Genomic DNA, 22552 nt, shown 5'->3' on the forward strand with positions numbered 1-22552 from the left:
CAACATTGCGCCGCCATCGTGAAGACCCAAATGTAGTCCAAATTGCAAGTGTCGCAATTTTAGGATGCTACATTTAGCCCCCACTTTAGCGGGAGTAAAAGCGTACGCTCATACTTCCGGTAAAGTACAAGGAAACAACATTGAAAAACTTTCACCACGTCAAGGAGGCAAGATACACCAAGCCCCCAGTGGACTAAGGATCTTACGACTTCGATTGACAAAGTAAAAGGGAAGATCACGAGGGAGAACCATGACTATTAGTAGTAAGGTTCCCTCACTATGATTCATGCAAGAAAGATATCAAAAATTTTCAAGGCCAAGCTAAATTTGTCAAAAAAATTTCAAGTATCTTGAAAAGATATGAACGGGATGTATGCCCCCCTACATTAAAGCGATCACACATGCCTCACCGGGGGTGATTGCTTTAAGGTAGTGATACATATAAGAAATGAGAAAGGAGCACGTTATCACAAGGATTTAGCCCCCAAGTGTGAGATAAGCCCAAGGATAATAGACACAAAACACAAAGCACAAGGTGACTTCGCTTTCCTCGGGGTCAGTATGCTGTATGATAATTCATTTATATTATATGTATGTATGCATAATTGTTCTTCATTCCCCAATCAAGGAAGGTCACTTAGAAGAAGGGAACACATGTGTCTTTTGAGTCAACATGAGAGAGACCAAAAGAGATCTCAATGCTTTGCATCGTCCTCAAGTAGATAACACTAAGGACAACAAATAGAAGAATGAGAATAACACATAGAAGAATTAACAAAAGAGATCAAGAGAGGAGGAGAGAGTCTGCTATGCTAATGAAACTAGTCTAGCACGTCATCTACCCCTTGATCTTGCTGATCAATATTTCGGAAAGGTAGTAAACATGCTAGAGGAGGAACATCCAACACAACAGATGGAGCTATCACAAGATCCAAACAAGGGCTATGTTCATGTTCTGAGCCACGTTGTTCTTGTCTAGGAGCTAGGATAAGTTCTTTAGAAAATTCGTTAGATAAATGGTTATCAACATCAACATATTCATATTCACTATCAGAATGAACAGGAGTAACATTTTCATCATGAATAACATTTTCATCTATATCATCATCAAGATTTATAAAAATAGGATCTTTAACTCGCACAGGATCAAGACCATCATGCATCTTATGTTTAGGAGATTTCGGCTCAATCTTCGGCTAAGGAGAAAATGGAATAATACTAGCTGAAGGTGTTTTTGGGGATTGCAAAGTTTGAGAAGCAGCTGCCTGAGCTCTAAGACGACGCTTTCGTCGGCGTTCACGTGCAGAACGATTTCGTCTAGTCTTAGTAGGAAGTTGAGAAGATTGAGGAGGAGGAATGTTCTCATCCTTTTCACTTGGGTGTTTAGGTTGTGGTCTCTTAGGTTGAATAATAGGAGAAGAGGAAGGTCTCTTCTCTCCATAAGAGGAAGGAGGAGGAACTGCTCCATATAAGGGAGGAATATTTGGTTTAGGAAGGAGACCAAGTCCATCATGATGAGGAGGTATAGGTCTACTTTTAGGAAGTTTATTAGTCATAGGCATAGTCACATTCATAGGGATGGGTTGGGAATCTTCTTGAGGAAAGACATTAGTTTTATCTTTCAAAGGAAGAACTTCCTTCTCAAGAATGATAGGAATATCAAGTTTGGGTGTTCTAGGTTCACTTAGAGATAGGATCATATCTTTTTTCCACCTTTGATAAGATTTGAAAAGATGATCACTTCGCGGAGGAAGAGATTGGAATTGTTTAGGCCAAAAGTAATCAATAGGAACGCTAGAAGTTCTTTCAGCTGGTTTAAAGAGGCTATGATTGATAGTAACAACTTCACCATTATGGGGAAATTTCAAACACTTGTGAATAGGAGAAGCAATAGCTCTCATGGAAGATAGCCAAGGATAGCCTAGCTTCACACGAAATTGTTCGGATGATGGAATAATAGCAAAGCTCATATCAAGGGATTTGTTATGGACCTCAATAGGTAATGTAATAGAACCAATTGCAAGAGAAGAAAATGCATCAAATAATTTCACAACCACATTTGTTTCGTCATAGATCACTTGATTCAATTGCAAAGTAAAAAGAAATTCTTCAGTAATGACATTAACCATACAAGAAGGATCAATAAGCACTCCACGACAAGGTGTATTCTTGACTTTTGCAACTATATATAAAGGACCATCAGGTGCCCTGATAGTTTCACTGGAATCAAATGTGATGGAAGGTTCTTTAGGGATTTTCTGCTGCTCTACAAAGTTAATCACATTCGGAGTCATAGACACAAGATCATCAGGTGAGACAGAGGAATCATTAGTATCAATCGCATTAGAGGTATGAGAAGGCAATGGATCAGTAAAAATCTTAAGATTTTGGTTAGGAGGAGCTATAGATGTGTTGCCTTTATCATTCACACCAGAAACAGAGATAGTATTATTATCAATCAAATCTTGAATTTTACCCTTTAAAGCAAAACATTTTTCAGTATCATGCCCAGGATGACGATGAAATTGACAAAAAGATTTGTTATCAAAATAGGGTGAATTAATATTTGCAGGATCTATTTGCCTTATAGGAGGAAGAGTAAGCACATTTTCTTCTGATAACTTATTCATAATACTATGCAATAATTCATTCAAAGGAGTAAACTTTCTTTCTTTCTTGAAAAACTTAGAAATAGGAGGCACACCTGATGCTGCATTCACATTGTTGTTGATGATGTTTTCATTGAATTTAATGGACTCTCTGTTCGGTTTAAACTTCCCAAATGGTTGTTGACTACTATCACCCTTATCACTCGGAGCCATAGGATTTGCTTGTTCCATTTGACTCACAGTCAGTTGATAATTGTGAAGAGTTGCGCACAACTGTTGGAAAGAAGTAAACTCAGAAAACAAAAGTTTTTCTCTAATATCTTTTAGTAAATTAGAAATAAAGATTCTTTGAATGTCATTGTCAGGTACTGGAAAAGAAATTTGAGCATACAAATGCTTATATCTACCAATGAAATCAGTCACTTTTTCTTTAACACCTTGTTTACAATGCATTAAATCAATCAAAGTAACTTTAGGACTTATATTGTTTTGAAATTGTTGAATAAAAGCATTTGCAAGTTGTTCAAAATAAGTAATAGAATAAGAAGGCAACGAGCAATACCATTGTAGGGCTTTATCTCTTAATGTTCTAGTAAACAGTTTTGCAAGCAACCTTTGGTCATAAGCAAAATCAGTACATATTGTTTGAAAGGTCTTAACATGTGTTAGAGGGTCACCCTTACCATTATAAAGCTCCAAATGCGGAATTTCAACATGTTTAGGGGGAATAGCTCGAACAATGTTAAGAGAAAGTGGGCTCGCAACATCAAATGTGGGCACACTAAACTTAGATTGATTCATAGAGGCAATTTGTTGCTGCAAAGAAGAGACAGTTTGTGCAAGATTGTTAATGGTCGCTTCGGTCGAAGAGTTCATATTAGATGTGTTAGATTGTGATGGAGGTATTATGTTATTGAAAGAAGGTATTGATTGAGAGTAAGGTGGTGGGACACTATGATAGTTAGTCATAGGAGATGATTGGAAAGGAGGAACACTACAAGGAGGAATGGAATGGTTAAATGAATTGCCCCCTTGCGTCATGTTTATTTGTGGAGATGTAATAGGGACACTCATTGAAGGAATGAATGAAGAAGTTGGATTGAATGAAGGAAGAGGGTTGATTGAAGAAGAAGGATTGCCCCCATGACTAGTGATCATAGGAGGAATGTCTTGTATTGAAGTAGTCATTATGTTTGATGTAAAAGTAGGTATACTAGCAATAGGAGTTGTCAAAGGAATAAAATGATTAACTTGAGTAGGAGGTTGTGTATAACCTAAAGTTTCGACACAAATCTTCATAGGCATCACATTCGAATCCACAATGTGTGCAATACCACGCAAAATATCAATTCCATTCTTATCACTTTGAACCATACGTTTTAGACCCTCAATTAATGAAAGAGCTTCGCTATCGGGGTATTCTTGAGACATCCATTGTCGAAAATCATCAAATTGGTTATCCAATTTCGAAAGTTGTTCTATAGAAACCTCATGGAGAGCTTCTTCATCATTAAGAGGATTAGAGGAATTACCCATGTCCTCGTTAAAAAGGCCATTCAAATTAGGTTCCATCTCCTCAGTAATTAAACCTTGGAAAGACTTAATTCTAAGGCTTCGTCTAACGGGAATAGTGTAAGTAGGGCTTATTGTTGTAAAACTCATGCACTAAAGAGAGAGAGAAGATTTTGAATTTTAGAGGTAGCAAATTTCAATAAAATCAGCCAATCTCCTAGATTTAAGCTGTTAAATGCAATCAGGACAATCTCCCGAAATTTCGGAAAAAATGTCCGGGACCGTGGCGAATGGAGTGCACACGGTCCTCGCAACTTTTTTCGAAATTTTCAGGTATGAAAGTTATGATGATTTTAAAGCTAATCTGAAAAAATTGAGTGATTTTACGATCTGTAGATAGGCCAAATTAAAGTTGCAATCTCAAAATTGAACCCTACCAAGATTGTTGAAAAATGTAAAATTTGAATTTTGAAAAAGAGGGGGAAACTAAAATTTTGAATTTTATGATTTTAGAGGGAATACTGAAAGCAATGCAGGCTTTGAAATTTAAAAGTTGACTCAATTTCATGCAATATTCAAATTTGAAAGTGGAAATCAAGGTTGCTGCAATTAAACACTTAATTTCAAAAGTCACAAACTGCAAGAATTTGAATAAAGCACTGAAATTTCGAATGAATGCTAACACACTTTTCAGATTTAGGACAGTAAGAAACACAATTTTGATACAAATTTCAATTTCAACAATTTTTGAATGATTAGAAGCCTCAATCCAAGCAATCGCTAGACCAACTTCAACTTTAATTTTGAAAGTGTTAAAATTGATAAAATCAGCCAAAATTCTGGATTTTAGCAGAAAAATACAGTAAGATCTAGCTCCCGAAATTTCAAAAAAAATGTCGGGGACGATGGCGCTCGGGGTGCACACGGTCCTCGCAACTTTTTTCCAAATTTTCAGGGATGAAAGATATTGTGATTTTATTGCGGAATCCAAAGTTACAGCCGATTTGGAAGTGTTTTGATTAGTGAAATTATTAGTCAAAGGTTGAATCAAGAAGGTTTTAAAAATTAGGGTTTTGACATTTAACCACTTAATTTTTAGAATTAAAGCACAAATATGAATTGACAATTTGCAATAGAAGGGTAAATCTGAAACAAGCATTAACAATTAAACATTCCACAAGCTTAGTTACTAAAAAGAAAATTTTAGGGTTTTTATGCAATTAACCCCTAAAATTTTCAAAAGATCAAACATGGAAAATTAAGGAAGCAAATTTTTTGAGATCTAACCATGAATAATCAGAATTAGGATGTTCACATCGGGTTCACCAAAATGTAAAGCGGAAAAATTGAACCCTAGTTGTTCTCCCCTCCCCCAACTCCAAGGAGAGAGAAGGGAGGTCACTAGGGTTGATGGTTTTCACTTAGGAGAGGCTTTACATTCAAAAGAGGGGTTGAAACCCACAAGATCCAATCCCACACAATGCAGGATTGGATTCTAAATGAGTTTCAAGGGTTAAGACATCAAGGATACCCTCTTTTGTAAAGAATGTAGATAGAAAGATTGAACTAGGAGTACATGTAAAGTAAGAAAGATTCGCTTATAAACAGAGATAGGGATACGGGATGAAGCTACGGACCTGGAATTAGTAGTAAAATGTCGAGACGGTGCTGTTCTGCAAATTTGAGCGAAAGTTGACGGGACGATGGTGCCCAGCGTGCACACGGTCCTCCGAAAAATCCGCGAAACGAAGGGGGATCTGTTCGTCTCTGCACAAGGATTCCAGATCTTCAATTATAGCCGCGTACCTGCAACCTACACACAGAAAAGAGAGGATGATTGGGGGGTTAGGGATTAGGGGTTTGCCTTTAGGTCAAACCCCAGTTTTGGAATTAACCAAGAAATGAGAATGTTGTAAATGTAAATGTTTGTAATGTAAACAAGTACTGATACCTTGTTGTAAGAATGTTTGTATTCTTACATGCGAAGGTGTAATGTATGTTGTATGTTATGTGTTGTAGGTGATCTCCTCTTCAATGGTTGAATCCTTGTCTTGAATGCAACACCTAGCCTTGAATGGAGACTTAGAATGCTCAATTGTTTGAAGGAATACTTGAATGTTTGAATGTTTGAATGTTTGACTATCGCTTTCGCCTCTTGCTCTTGCTTAGTTCCTTCCTCCTTTTCTAGGAGAGGAAAAGTAGTTTATACACTTGTCAATTAGGGTTGAGAGACTGATTTTCCCGACCTTAGGCCGACCTAGAAACAATATTTTCCAATTTGCAAACTTCAAGACCTGATGCCCAAAAGGAGACCGGGCCCAAAATAGGGCCAGGGACCAGGGCGCTAGGCGCCATGGTCGTGGGGGACCAGGGCGCTAGGTGCCCTAGTCCTGAAGGACCAGGGCACTGGGCACCATGGTCCCACCTCCCAGGGCAGCAGGGTGCAAGGAGGGATCAGGCCAAGGTGCAGAAAAATGTAGTTTTTGGTGTTGTAAATAGGTTTCGGGGTCTCCATTCAGGTTCAACGTTGCGCCGCCATCGTGAAGACCCAAATGCAGTCGAAATTGCAAGTGTCACAATTTTAGGACGCTATAGAAGCCTCATCCTTTCCTTCCTCGCTCCTGAGGAGCCATGGCTCCCAAGCTAGCTGGCAAATCTGCAGAGGGTGAGGCAGGGGAGGGAGGAATTGTCACCTCGTCTGGGATCACTTGTAATATTCTCTGCTTCAAGATAATTAATAAACCATTTCTTGCGCAGAGGCTTTTTAACAGAGCCATAAAAGGAAGGAAAAATTCCTGCTCCTGATTAGGCTATAGGCTTCAAAAGCCAGAGGATCTTCTATATTCAGAATAGGGTATCGCGGCACCAGATTATTCATCTTGATAAGGATATCATAATCACGGGGCTTTGGAGCTGTGAGCTCTTCATCAATTGACCACTACCCACTCTAATTCACCCAAGAATTCCTTCTTAAAGACCTTTTTGTAGAGTTTCACCACTACATTCCTATCTTTTTCAAGATGCATAGCCACTACCAATAACATCTCTGCGATGTCTAGATTAGCTCTGGTCTGATCCTCATTTAAAATATAATCCCTCCCCAAGGTTTTTATAACAACTCTAATAACCAGGGGATTTGGATGAACTAGAATACCCTTCAATCTCTCCTCTTTGATTTCCCCTAAAAAGTCCATCTGTCGTTTGAGCCCTAGAAGTCTTAGCGGAGTATCCATTGGAGCTAAATGAAAGATAAGCCAAAACCCCGACCAAATGAACTTAAATAGAGCAGGAGTTTTAATGAATCAAGAAATACAACTCATCTTGCTTTAGAGGAATGCAAGATACAGGTAGATGAACGAGATCGGAGAGTCAGGATGCAATTGAAGTGATCTCTATGATCTAAGTAATAATTACCGCCACCTCAAGGCAAACAAGCAATAGATAATTTGCTTTCAATTGCAGAAGGGAAGTCACATCATCATTATTAAAATACCGTCAGATTGGTACTAATCAAGGGGAGTTGCTAACAAAGGACATCCGAAAAATTGAAGCAACTTCCTCTAAAATTTGGCTAAAGCTTAAGATAAAAGTAATCTAGATTGTGACTAAAAGGCTAGAAAAGATAGATAAGGTAGACAAGAATCATAATCTTTTATTCCTTTTAGTATACAATGTCTATAAAAACATTAATACCTATATATCCATGCATATATATTTCAACAGTAATGATATATATGAATGTATGTCTATATAGATATGCATATCCCTATATACATCTGCATACTAAAAGTCATAAAATCTTATAAGGTTCGAGGCAATAATATGAGAAAGGATTCTTTTATTAACTTATAAACTGACCATCAGCTCTGGCATTAGCCAGTGCATCCGCTCTATAATTTCCTTCTCGATAGATATGGTTGAAGGTTAATTTCTTGAAATTTTTTAGGAGACAAAGAGCTCTAGCCAAAAGTGCATTAAGCTTCCAATCAGGAAGGGAGCCTTTTCTAAGGTTGTTAATGATAATGGTCGAGTCTCCCTCAATAGCCAATTTGTGAATGCCTCTGTTATGGCAGAGAAGAAGATCTTCAATGAGGGCTGAAATTTCAGCCCTATGGGTTTAGCTGCCCTAGCCAATTCCTTCTCTACTTCATCATGGAGACAACATCCAATACCTATAGGACCTGGATTACCACGTGATGCTCCAACAAATTTTAACTTAAACCAACCCCTTTTAGGGGCTATCCACTTACAAGCATTCTTCAACTCTTGATTTTTGGAGCTACCAATACCAACGAAGGGAGGGATCCTCAAACCAAACCATCTCCCTCTCATTTTCTCATCCCAATAGGTCATTACAAAGAGGTTGATGGGGAATTTAGAGATTCTGCTATTTAAAATCTCTACTATTGAAGCTTATATTCTATTTGCTAAAAGGGACCAATCCATCTTCTTTTCCTTAAAGAGCCTCCTATTGCATTCCTTCCAAAGTTCCCAGATTACCAGAGAGGGAGCTAAGATACACAACCCTCCATAAAGGGAATTCTTAAAAAGGGTTGGCCAAGCTTGAACCATTCCAAGGATGGAGTTAGGAAAGGCAGAGGACCATCCTAATTTTTTGCACAACCATATCCAACATTTAGATGCATAGTTACAATTGAGAAGGATATGATATATATCTTCATCCGCCCCTTCACACAAAGGTCATCTACTAGGACCTTCATAGCCCGTCCTTTTAAATTTATTTGCTATGAGAATCTTGCCCTGGAGGGCTAACCAAGAGAAGACCCCAACCTTAGGCAGACACATCTTATCCCAACACAAGGCTATTGGGACTATGGTAGCTAAGGAGAGCTACTGATTAAGGAGGACATTATAGCCATCCTTTGAGGAATATTCCGCTGATTTTGAGCCATCCCAGACCATAGAATCTGACCCTAAATTGAAAGTAACCATCCTTTTCTTAAGGATATCTTGAAGCAGTAGTTTCTCCCTAGCTGGGATGTTTTTCTAATCAAGGGATCTCTAAGACCAGCCCATAGCTAAGTCACCCTCTAAGGGCGAGATATAGTCCTTGACATACCTGCCCCAAATAGATTCAAGCAGTGCTCTTGAAGACTCCAAGTTAGCCTGATGTTGAAGGACTAGAAAACCACCCCAAGAGTCTGACCAGAAGAGGGCTTTATCACCCTTACCCAGATTCCAAGTCAATTTGTCTGAGATGATATTCCTACAATCCAACATAAATTTCCAAATACGTGAGCCTCTCACCGGTGAGGGATCTCTAAAGAGGCTCATATGGTCTCTACCTCAGAGATACTTATGAAAGAGGATTTGAGCCATTTTAGATGGGGAGACCTAAACATTTTCCATACTAATTCAGCTCCTAATGCCTTGCTATGAACTTTAATATCCTTAATCCCAATACCCCTATAAACTTGGGCCTACAAATCTTATCCTAGGCCATTAAGGAGATACGTTTCTTCACTTCCATCCCTTGCCAAAAGAAGGATCTTATATTTCTATTTAACACTTCCTTTTTAGACTGAGGTAGGCTAAAACATGAGAGCTGATAGATAGGCATAGCTACTAGAACCGATTTAACTAATGTGGCTCTACCCGCAAAGGATAGCCACCTGCCTTTCCAGGTTGCTATCCTATTTTTGATCTTATCAACTAATCCATCCCACAGATTAGAAGACCTTGAGCCCTTATCCAAGGGAAGTCCAAGATATTTACAGGGGAGGCTTCCTAGATTGAAATTCAGAATGCCATAGATGCTAGTTTGAACACTAGCTTGAGTATTAAAAAAGAAGACTTCAAAATTAGCCGAATTGATTTCCTGACCAGAGGCCTTAGAGTATGAATCCAAGATAAGCTTGAAATCCTGGGCCTCACTTAGATCACTACACTCATATAGCATAGTGTCATCAACAAATTGCTGGTGCGTTATAGGGTCAAGGTTACTAGTAATTATAATACCCATCAACTGGCTAGCCTCCCTAGCTCTGGAGATTGATCTACCCAATGCTTTAGCCATAATAATAAAGAGAAAAGGGGAGAGGGGGTCACCCTGATTTAAACCCCTAGAAGAGCTAAAAAAACCTTTAGGGGTACCATTGATCAAAACAAAGAATTTAGGCATAGATATACATTTGAAAATCAGATTGATCCATGTAGCTAGAAAACCAAATGCTTCTAAGCATCTACATAGAAATCTCCAGTTCACCTTATCATAAGCTTTCCTAATATCTAACTTTAAGAGAATACTAGGATTCCCATTTTTCTAGATAGAGTGGATAGCCTCCTGAGCTATAATGACCCCATCATAAATAGATATCCTAGGGACAAAACCTGTCTGTTCCTCACTGATTAGCAGAGGGAGGAGTTTATGAAGCCTATTAGCTAGAGTTTTGGTGAAAATTTTATAAATAGTATAGCAGAGGGCTATAGGTCGGAATTCATCAAAACGCTTCGGTTTGTCATTTTTAGGGATAAGGGTAAAAAAGGTGTTATTGATTTCTTTGAGGATGTTGCCTGAGTTTCTCATTCCTTCCAGAGTTGTCATAACTTCCTCACCGAGAAAGGGCCAACATACTTGGAAGAAGCTAGTAGGAAAGCCATTCGACCTAGGGGATTTATCTGGGCTCATCTGCTTAAGAGCAACTTCAACTTTTGCTAGAGAAAATTTGGCATTTAGAATTGTAGCGTCCTAAAATTGCGACACTTGCAATTTTGATCGCATTTGGGTCTTCACGATGGCGACGCAACACTGAACCTGAATGGAGACCCCGAAACTTGCTCATGACACCAAAAAATGCATTTTTCCAGCACCCTGCCTGATCCTCCTTGCACCCTGTTGTCTCCGGAGGTGGGACCAGAGCGCCCAGCGCCCTGGTCCTTCAGGACCAGGATGCCCAGGGCCCTGGTCCCCCAGGACCATGGCGCCCAGCGCCCTGGTCCCTGGCCCTATTTTGGGCCCGGTCTCCTATGGGACTTCGGGCCTTTTTGTTTGCAAATTGGAAAATAATATTTCCTGGTCGGCCTAAGGTCGGGAAAATTAGTCTATCAACCCTAATTGGCAAGTATAAAAACTACTTTTCCTCTCCCATTTTGGTGGATGAAAAGAGGAAGGACATATGTGTACAAGACGCGAAAACGATATTCAAGCATTCAAGCATTCCTTCAAGCAATTGATCATTCTAAGTCTCCATTCAAGGCTAAGTGTTGCATTCAAGACAAGGATTCAACCATTGAAGAGGAGATCACATACTACAACATACAACATACAACATACAACAACATCTATACCTTCACATATAAGGATACAAACATCCTTACAACAAGGTATTAGTACTTGTTTTACATTACATTTACAGCATTTCTCATTTCTTGGTTAATTCCAAAATCGGGGTTTGACCTAAGGGCAAACCCCTAATCCCTAACCCCCCAATCATCTTCGCTTTTCTGTGTGTAGGTTGCAGGTACGCGACTGAAATTGAAGATCTGGAATCCTTGTGTAGAGACGAACAAATCCCCCTTCGTTTCGCGGATTTTTCGGAGGACCATGTGCACGCCGGGCACCATCGTCCCGTCAACTTTTGCTCAAATTTGCAGGACAGCGCCATCCCGACATTTTACTGCTAATTTCAGGTCCGCAGCTTCATATCATATCCCTATCTCTATTTATAAGTGAATCTTTCTCACTTTTCATGCGTTCATAGTTCAATCTTTCTATCTACATGCTTTACAAAAGAGGGTATCCTTGCTATCACAACCCTTGAAACTCATATAGAATCCAATCTTGCATTGCGTGGGATTGGATCTTGTGGGTTTCAACCCCTCTTTTGAATGTAAAGTCCCTCCCAAGTGAAAACCATCAACCCTAGTGACTCTCCCTTCTCTCTCCTTGGAGTTGGGAAGGGGAGAACGACTAGGGTTCGATTTTTCCGCTTTACATTTTGGTGAACCCGACGTGAACATCCTTTCTGATTATTCATAGTTAGATCTGAAAATTGGATTCCTTGATTACATTTCCATGTTTGATCTTTTGCAAAATTTTAGAGGTTAATTGCGTAAAAACCCTAAATTTTCTTTTTAAGTAATTAAGCTTGTGAAATGTTTAATTGTTAATGCTTGTTTCAGATCTGCCTTTCTATTACAAATTATCAATTCATATTTGTGCGTTAATTTTGAAAATTAAGTGGTTAAGTGTCAAAACCCTAATTTTTAAAACCCTCTTGATTCAACTTTTGTCCGACAAATTCACTGATCAAAACATCCCCAAATCAGCTGTAACTTTGGATTCCGCAATAAAATCATAATATCTTTCATCCCTGAAAATTTGGAAAAAAGTTGCGAGGACCATGTGCACCCCGGGCGCCATCGTCCTCGACATTTTTTCCGAAATTTCGGGAGCTAGATCTTACTGTATTTTTCTGCTAAAATCCAGAATTTTGGCCGATTTTATCAATTTTAACACTTTCAAAATTACAGTCAAAGTTGGTCTAGTGATTGCTTGGATTGAGGCTTCTAATCATTCAAAAATTGTTGAAATTGAAATTTGTGTCAAAATTGTGTTTCTTACAGTCCTAAATCTGAAAAGTGTGTTATCATTCATTCGAAATTTCAGTGATTTATTCAAATTTTTTGCAATTTGTGACTTTTGAAATTAAGTGCTTAATTACAACAACTTTGATTTCCGCTTTCAAAATTGAATTTTGCGTGAAATTGAGTCAACTTTCAAATTTCAAAACTTGCATTGCTTTTGGTATTCCCTCTAAAATCATAAAATTCAAAATTTCAGTTTCCCTCTCTTTTTCAAAATTCAAATTTTGCATTTTTCGACAATCTTGGTAGGGTTCAATTTTGAGATTGCAACTTTAATTTGGCCTATCTACAGATCGTAAAATCACTCAATTTTTTCAGGTTAGCTGTAAAATCATCATAACTTTCATCCCTGCAAATTTCGAAAAAAGTTGCGAGGACCGTGTGCACCCCGAGCGCCACGGTCCCGGACATTTTTTTCGAAATTTCGGGAGATTGTCCTAATTGTATTTAACAGCTTAAATCTGGAAGATTGGCTGGTTTTACTGAAATTTGCTACCTCTAAAATTCAAAATCTTCTCTCTCCCTTTAGTGCATGAGTTTTACAACAATAAGCCCTACTTACACTATTCCCGTTAGACGAAGCCTTAGAATTAAGTCCTTCCAAGGTTTAGTTACTGAGGAGATGGAACCTAATTTGAATGGTCTTTTTAACGAGGACATGGGTAATTCCTCTAATCCTCTTAATGATGAAGAAGCTCTCCATGAGGTTTCTGTAGAAATACTTTCAAAAATGGATAACCAATTTGATGATTTTCGACAGTGGATGTCTCAAGAATACCCTGATAGTCAAGCTCTTCCTTTAATTGAGGGTCTAAAACGTATACTTCAAAGTGATAAGAATGGAATTGATATTTTGCGTGGTATTGCACACATTGTGGATTCAAATGTGATGCCTATGAAAAGTTGTGCCGAAACCTTAGGTTATACACAACCTCCTACTCAAGACAATCATTCTATTCCTTTGAAGACTCCTATTGCTAGTATAGCTACTTTTACATCAAACATAATGACTACTTCAACACAAGACATTCCTCCTATGATCACCAATCATGGGGGCAATCCTTCTTCTTCAATCAACCCTCTTCCTTCATTCAATCCAACTTCTTCATTCATTCCTTCAGTGAATGTTCCTATTATATCACCACAAATGAACATGACCCAAGAGGGCAATTCGTTTTCCATTCCTCCTTGTAGTGTTCCTCCTGTCCAATCATCTCCTATGACTAACTATCATAGTGTCCCACCACCTTACTCTCTACCTTCTTTCAATAACATAACACCTCCATCACAATCTAACACGTCTAATATGAACTCTTCGACTGAAGCGACCATTAATAATCTTGCACAAACTGTCTCTTCTTTACAGCAACAAATTGCCTCTATGAATCAATCTAAGTTTAGTGTGCCCACATTTGATGTTGCGAGCCCACTTTCTCTTGATATTGTTCGAGCTATTCCCCCTAAACATGTTGAAATTCTGCATTTGGAGCTTTATAATGGTAAGGGTGATCCTCTAACACATGTTAAGACCTTTCAAACAATATGTACTGATTTTGCTTATGACCAAAGGTTGCTTGCAAAATTGTTTACTAGAACATTAAGAGACAAAGCCCTACAATGGTATTGCTCGTTGCCTTCCTATTCTATTACTTCTTTCGAACAACTTGCAAATTCTTTCATTCAACAATTTCAAAACAATATAAGTCCTAAAGTTACTTTGATTGATTTAATGCATTGTAAACAAGGTGTTAAAGAAAAAGTGACTGATTTCATTGGTAGATATAAGCATTTGTATGCTCAAATTTCTTTTCCAGTGCCTGACAATGACATTCAAAGAATCTTTATTTCTAATTTACAAAAAGACATTAGAGAAAAACTCGTGTTTTCTGAGTTTACTTCTTTCCAACAGTTGTGCGCAACTCTTCACAATTATCAACTGACTGTGAGTCAAATGGAACAATCACATCCTATGGCTCCGAGTGATAAGGGTGATAGTAGTCAACAACCATTTGGAAAGTTTAAACCGAATAGAGATTCCATCAAATTCAATGAAAACATCATCAACAACAATGTGAATGCAGCATCAGGTGTGTCTCCTATTTCTAAGTTTTTCAAGAGAGAAAGAAAGTTTACTCCTTTGAATGAATCATTGCATAGTATTATGAATAAGTTATTGGAACAAAATGTGCTTACTCTTCCTCCTATAAGGCAAATTGATCCTGCAAAGATTAATTCACCTTATTTTGATAACAAATATTTTTGTCAATTTCATCATCAACCTGGGCATGATACTGAAAAATGTTTTGCTTTAAAGGGTAAAATTCAAGATTTGATTGATAATAATACTATCTCTGTTTCTGGTGTGAATGATAAAGGCAACACATCTGTAGCTCCTCCTAACCAAAATCTTCAGATTTTTACTGATCCATTGCCTTCTCATACCTCTAATGCGATTGATACTACTGATTCCTCTATCTCACCTGATGATCTTGTGTCTATGACTCCTAATGTGATTAACTTTGTGGAGCAGCAGAAAATCCCTAAAGAACCTTCCATCACATTTGATTCCAGTGAAACTATCAGGGCACCTGATGGTCCTTTATATATAGTTGCAAAAGTCAAAAATACACCTTGCCGTGGAGTGCTTATTGATCCTTCTTGTATGGTTAATATCATTACTGAAGAATTTCTTTTTACTTTGCAATTGAATCAAGTGATCTATGATGAAACAAATGTGGTTGTGAAACTATTTGATGCATTTTCTTCTCCTGCAATTGGTTCTATTACATTACCTATTGAGGTCCATAACAAATTCCTTGATGTGGACTTTGCTATTATTCCATCATCCGAACAATTTCATGTGAAGCTAGGCTATCCTTGGCTATCTTCCATGAAAGCTATTGCTTCTCCTATTGACAAGTGTTTGAAATTTCCCCATAATGGTGAAGTTGTTACTATCAATCATAGTCTCTTTAAACCAACTGAAAGAATTCCTAGTGTTCCTATTGATTATTTTTGGCCTAGACAATTCCAATCTCTTCCACCGCGAAGTGATCATCTTTTCAAATCTTATCAAAAGTGGAAAACAGATATGATCCTATCTCTAAGTGAACCTAGAACACCCAAACTTGACATTCCTATCGTTCTTGAGAAGGAAGTTCTTCCCTTGAAAGATAAAACTAATGTCTTTCCTCAAGAAGATTCCTCACCCATCCCTATGGATGTGACTATGCCTATATCTAATAAACTTTCTAAAAGTAGACCTATACCTCCTCGTCATGATGGACTTGGTCTCCTTCCTAAACCAAATATTCCTCCCTTATATGGAGCAGTTCCTCCTCCTTCCTCTTATGGAGAGAAGAGACTTTCCTCTTCTCCTATTATTCAACTTAAGAGACCACAACCTAAACACCCAAGTGATAAGGATGAGAACATTCCTCCTCAATCTTCTCAACTTCCTACTAAGACTAGACGAAATCGTTCTGCACATGAACGCCGACGAAAGCGTCATCTTAGAGCTCAGGCAACTGCCTCTCAAACTTTGCAATCTCCAAAAACACCTTCAACAAGCATTATTCCATTTTCTCCTCAGCCGACGATTGAGCCGAAATCTCCTAAACATAAGATGCATGATGGTCTTGATCCTGTGCGAGTTAAAGATCCTATTTTTATAAATCTTGATGATGATATAGATGAAAATGTTATTCATGATGAAAATGCTACTTCTCCTGTTCATTCTGATAGTGAATATGAACTTGTTGATATTGATAACCATTTATCTAATGAATTTTCTAAAGCACTTATCCTAGCTCCTAGACAAGAACAATGTGGCTCGGAACATGAACATAGCCCTTGTTTGGATCTTGTGATAGCTCCATCTGCTGTGTTGGATGTTCCTCCTCTAGCGTGTTCCCTACCTTCCCGAAACATTGATCAGCAAGATCGGGGGGTAGATGACGTGCTAGACTAGTTTCATTAGCATAGCAGATTCTCTCCCCCTCTCTTTTATTACTTCTTCTATGTGTTATTCTCATTCTTCTATTTGTTGTCCTTAGTGTTGTCTACTTGAGGACGATACAAAGCATTGAGATCTCTCGATCTCTCTCATGTTGACTCAAAAGACACATGTGTTCCCTTCTTCTAGGTGACCTTCCTTGATTGGGGAATGAAGAACAATTATGCATACATACATATGATATACATGAATTATCATACAACATACTAACCCTGAGGAAAGCGAAGTCACCTTGTGCTTTGTGTTTTGTGTCTATTATCCTTGGGCTTATCTCACACTTGGGGGCTAAATCCTTGTGATAACGTGCTCCTTTCTCATTTCTTATATGTATCACTACCTTAAAGCAATCACCCCCGATGAGGCATGTGCGATCTCTTTAACGTAGGGGGGCATACATCCCGTTCATATCTTTTCAAGATACTTGAAAATTTCTTAGCAAATTTAGCCTTGCCTTGAAAATTTTTGATATCTTTCTTGCATGACTCATAGTGAGGGAACCTTACTACTGACAGTCATGGTTCTCCCTCGTGATTTTCCCTTTTACTTTGTCAATCGAAGTCGTAAGATCCTTAGTCCACTGGGGGCTTGGTGTATCTTGCCTCCTTGACGTGGTGAAAGTTTTTCAATGTTGTTTCCTTGTACTTTATCAGAAGTATTGGCGTACGCTTATACTCCCGCTAAAGTGGGGGCTAAATGTAGCGTCCTAAAATTGCGACACTTGCAATTTCGACCGTATTTGGGTCTTCACAATGGCGACGCAACACTGAACTTGAATGGAGACCCCGAAACTTGCTCATGACACCAAAAACTGCATTTTTCCAGCACCCTGCCTGATCCTCCTTGCACCCTGTTGTCCCGGGAGGTGGGACCAGAGTGCCCAGTGCCCTGGTCCTTCAGGACCAGGGCACCCAGCGCCCTGGTCCCTGGCCCTATTTTGGGCCCATCCTCCTATGGGACTTCGGGCCTTTTTGTTTGCAAATTGGAAAATAATATTTCCTGGTCGGCCTAAGGTCGGGAAAATCAGTCTATCAACCCTAATTGGCAAGTATAAAAACTACTTTTCCTCTCCCATTTTGGTGGATGAAAAGAGGAAGGACATATGTGTACAAGACGTGAAAACGATATTCAAGCATTCAAGCATTCCTTCAAGCAATTGATCATTCTAACTCTCCATTCAAGGCTAAGTGTTGCATTCAAGACAAGGATTCAACCATTGAAGAGGAGATCACATACTACAACATACAACATACAACATACAACAACATCTATACCTTCACATATAAGGATACAAACATCCTTACAACAAGGTATTAGTACTTGTTTTACATTACATTTACAGCATTTCTCATTTCTTGGTTAATTCCAAAATCGGGGTTTGAACTAAGGGCAAACCCCTAATCCCTAACCCCCTAATCATCTTCGCTTTTCTGTGTGTAGGTTGCAGGTACGCGGCTGAAATTGAAGATCTGGAATCCTTGTGCAGAGACGAACAAATCCCCCTTCGTTTCGCGGATTTTTCGGAGGACCAGGTGCACGCCGGGCGCCATCGTCCCGTCAACTTTTGCTCAAATTTGCAGGACAGCGCCGTCCCGACATTTTACTGCTAATTCCGGGTCCGCAGCTTCATATCATATCCCTATCTCTATTTATAAGTGAATCTTTCTCACTTTTCATGCGTTCATAGTTCAATCTTTCTATCTACATGGTTTACAAAAGAGGGTATCCTTGCTATCACAACCCTTGAAACTCATATAGAATCCAATCTTGCATTGCGTGGGATTGGATCTTGTGGGTTTCAACCCCTCTTTTGAATGTAAAGTCCCTCCCAAGTGAAAACCATCAACCCTAGTGACTCTCCCTTCTCTCTCCTTGGAGTTGGGAAGGGGAGAACGACTAGGGTTCGATTTTTCTGCTTTACAAGAATATCAGAATGTTCCTATTGAAAAGCCTAGGGATGCTCTTGATAAACATGTCTTTGTCTGAGTTGTGAGGGCTCCAATCCAAGTTTAGGATAAGGGAAAATAAATCAACAACCTCTTTCGCAATGATTATAGGATTAGCCACCTCAGAGCCATTACTTACCTTAATTCTAGAGATATGGTTTCTAACTCTTCTCATCCTTACACTATTGTGGAAAAATTTAGTATTCTTATCACCCGTCTCCAACCAAGTCTCTCTAGATTTTTTTTTCCAGAAGATTTCTTCTTTGGCAAGAATGGATTCATGGTCCACCATAAGTTTCTTTTGTTTGAGAAATAGAGTCTCATCCATCCCATATCTCATTAATTTCTCATTAACTATTGCCAACTCAACTTACACCTGAGCTTTCTTATCGAAGATATTACTGAAGCGCTCCCTATTCCATAGAATGAGATTCTACTTGATAATCTTAAGTTTGTTAACAACCTTGAAAATCCCAGACCTTGAGACCATGGCCCCATTCCACCACTCTTTTAGAAGCTCCAAGATATGGTCATCCTTAAGCCCCATGCTCTCTAATTTAAAAGGACATCTCTTTGGGCTAGCTTCCTCCTGAATGTCTAGTAAAATGGGAAAGTGATTTGATCCTAAAAAAGGTAAAATTGAGGCTTCTAGAGTGAAGGGAAAGTTGATGAGACTTCCCAAAACAAAGAACCTATCTAGTTTCTCTGAAATGTTGTTGAATCCTAACCTGCAGTTATTCCAAGTAAAGGCATCCTTGACCATATTGATCTCTAGCATACCACTCCTATGGATCCAATCAGCGAAGTCCAGAGAAGCTTGAGCATTAATGCCTAGGCCTCCCTATTTCTCATGTTGATGCAGAATTGCATTAGAATCCCCACCTATAAAACATACTTGACTGAGGGTACTCGTGAAATTATCAATTTCCTCCCAGACTCTTTTTTTATCATCATTAAGGATTGGCCCATACACATTTATAATAACAAAGTCTAGATTGTTCTTGAGATAAGTTACCCTCCCACTCATCCAATTAAGATTGGATGCCAGGGGAGAAAGAAAGATAGTGCAAGGATCCCAAATAATAGCTAGACCTCCAGAGGCCCCAATACCTGGGGTTCCTATAAGCTTCCTAAAGCCCAAACAATTACCCAAGGAAGCTAAGTCTACATCTCCCAATTTAGTCTCTTGAAGCAAAACTAATTCTGGGCTAAAAGAGCATAGACAATGTTTGACTAGCTTCTGCTTGTTAGGGGCATTTAAACCCCTAATATTCCAAGAAAGGATCTTCATAAACCCTTGGGAAGGACCTTCGCCTTCCCAGCATAAAACATGTCTGTGAGTTTTACTTGACCTTCTGCAGAGCCATCATTAGCTCAAAGCTTTGAAAGGGATTTCCTACCCCTCTTTTTGAAGAGCTTAACACAATCCGGGGTAGATTTATCAGCTGCCCAAAGCTCGATACCTAAAGTGTCATTTTCCTTATTATTCAAATCTAGAAGAAGTTATTCTATATCCGAGACCACAAGGGGAGGGGAGAAGGCTAGAATTTCTTTACCTAACAGGTTTTTTTTTGAAGAGCAAGCTCTTCCTTATCAATTATTTCGTCCAACATTTTATTCATGATTTTCTTAGTGACTGAGTCACAAAGATAGTTAATAATGCAATTGACCTCTTCCTCTTTGTGGGCAGGATCCTCATCTTGAACTGCCCTCTCCTCATTAGTAGAGCATGCTTTCCTATGGGGAGAGCCATTGGAGTTACTGCAGTCCTCCACTCTTATAGCCTGATCAGAGGGAAGAGGGAGAGCATCCAATTTCCCTTCCTTCACATCAGTAGATGCAGAGTGAGGTTCTTCCTTTGAGACAAGGGGAGTCTCCAGCTCAACAGTTACTCCTAGTAAATCCAACAAGGGTTCAACCCAGAGGCTGGGAGAGGAAGGGATTGTACAATCTTCCTGTCCCTTGTTAATGATAAATTCTCCTTCTTCAATATCCCCAACATCCTTAGTTTCCTCAATATGCCTATATGGCAAAGGGATTTCCACAACCACAAACCCTCCCTTTTCAAGATTGAAACTAATGTCGACCCCAGGAATCCTACTAGATCTCAATTGAGAAGGAGGCAGAACTGGAGTCGATGCATGGTCTAGATCAAGAATCCCTTTGAAGAATTCAGGATAGATAAGGAAGGACGACATCCCTCATTTAATCTCAATAGGTTTTAAGGTTTTAATACTAATGTCCATATTAATTATCATCACACAGTTCACATACTTCCTATATTTATCATTGATTTCTACAAATTTGCCAATGTGATTACCAATTTTCCTAATAATTTCAATGTTCATTAATTTGACTGGTAGGTTAGGTATCAATATTGGTCTATCTATCTTTATAGATTGCATATTATTAGGGTTAAAATCCAGAATCCAATCTAAAAAATAAAAATCAAAACCTTTGAAAGTCAGAGATTTACCTGTTAAGAGTTCCTTCTTGTGTCTTGAATTACCACAATTAATATACAAAAAACCTTCGGATAGGATAGCTATACTTACTACCCTATTGAAGGACAACATAAACCAATCTGCAATACCCTCCAATGAAATTCCAAGACCCTGCCATCTCGCAAAAACTCCAAAGGCCTTGCAAGATTGTTGAATCTGCTTAACCAGATTCTCATTAATCTCTAAAAAATTAACCAAGTCTGAGTTAGGGTCCCTGTCTTGCCCTTTCTTAAAGAAGCCTTAGGTGCAGATTGAGTTTCAATTGACCTTCTGGGATTTTTTAATTTTGCTTCTACTATTATTTTCTAAAAAAAGGCTAGCTCGAGGATCTGGTTTTAAATAACCTTCCTCAAGATTTTGCAGCTGATTGAACCTATTGGAAGTGGTCGACCTAGAATTACCTTGGCCACATTCCCCGCCATTCACAACTCTTGGAGGGTTTTTCATGGCTGCCCTATGAGCCTTCCTAGGTTTCACCACTTGCCATTTCGTCTGCTCCTAAGGTAGGGGAGCCCTAATCCCCAGGTTGCCATATCTGAGTGCATATTTAGTCTGCTAAAAAAACAATTGTCGGTGGAGAAGATCTTGTAATTTCCTCAGAGGAAATCGGGATGAAAAAATCGCTCGATACCTTCCCTGCCTATTTTCGCACATTTTCGCTTTCTAATTTACATAAATTTTATTTTTAGAGAGATGAAACCTTCAACTCTTGATTTGCAACAAGAGAAAAAGGAGAAAGTTCAATTTCCTTCTACCCTTGAGATAGAAGAAGTACAAGCTCCCAATTGACCTAATGATGAGGAGATCTCTAGAAAATTTGAGAGTTCAAAAGAAGATAAAGAATATCGACCTCGAGCTTTGAGGAGGTCTACAATAATTAAATGACATTTGGATAGATGTGGTTATTCAATGTTAGATTCCAATTTTATTTTTCTTTGATCACTAACACTGATGAGCCTAGGATTGTTAAAGAGGTTATGGGTATGAGTGATGCCAATTCCTAGATGAAAGTGATAAATGAAGAGATGACATATTTGAAGAATAAGAATACATGGGATACAATACCTTTGTCTTAAGGATGTAAGCTAGTGGGATGCAAATGGATGTTCAAGAAAAAGTATGTTCATGGTGGTAGTGTTGAGAAGCATAAAGTGTGGTTGGTCATGAAGGGGTATTCCTAATCGAGAGAATAGATTATGGTGATATTTTCTCTCTTGTTGCAAAGTTGACATCCATTTGATTCTTGTTATCACTTGCTAGAACTCATGATTAGGAAATTGAGAAAATGGATGTGAGGACAACATTAGTTCATGGTGATTTGGAGGAAGATATCTATATGTCATAGCTAGAGCATTTCAAGGT

Source organism: Cryptomeria japonica, chromosome 1 (assembly GCF_030272615.1).
Source record: "Cryptomeria japonica chromosome 1, Sugi_1.0, whole genome shotgun sequence".
Classification (NCBI taxonomy): Eukaryota; Viridiplantae; Streptophyta; class Pinopsida; order Cupressales; family Cupressaceae; genus Cryptomeria; species Cryptomeria japonica.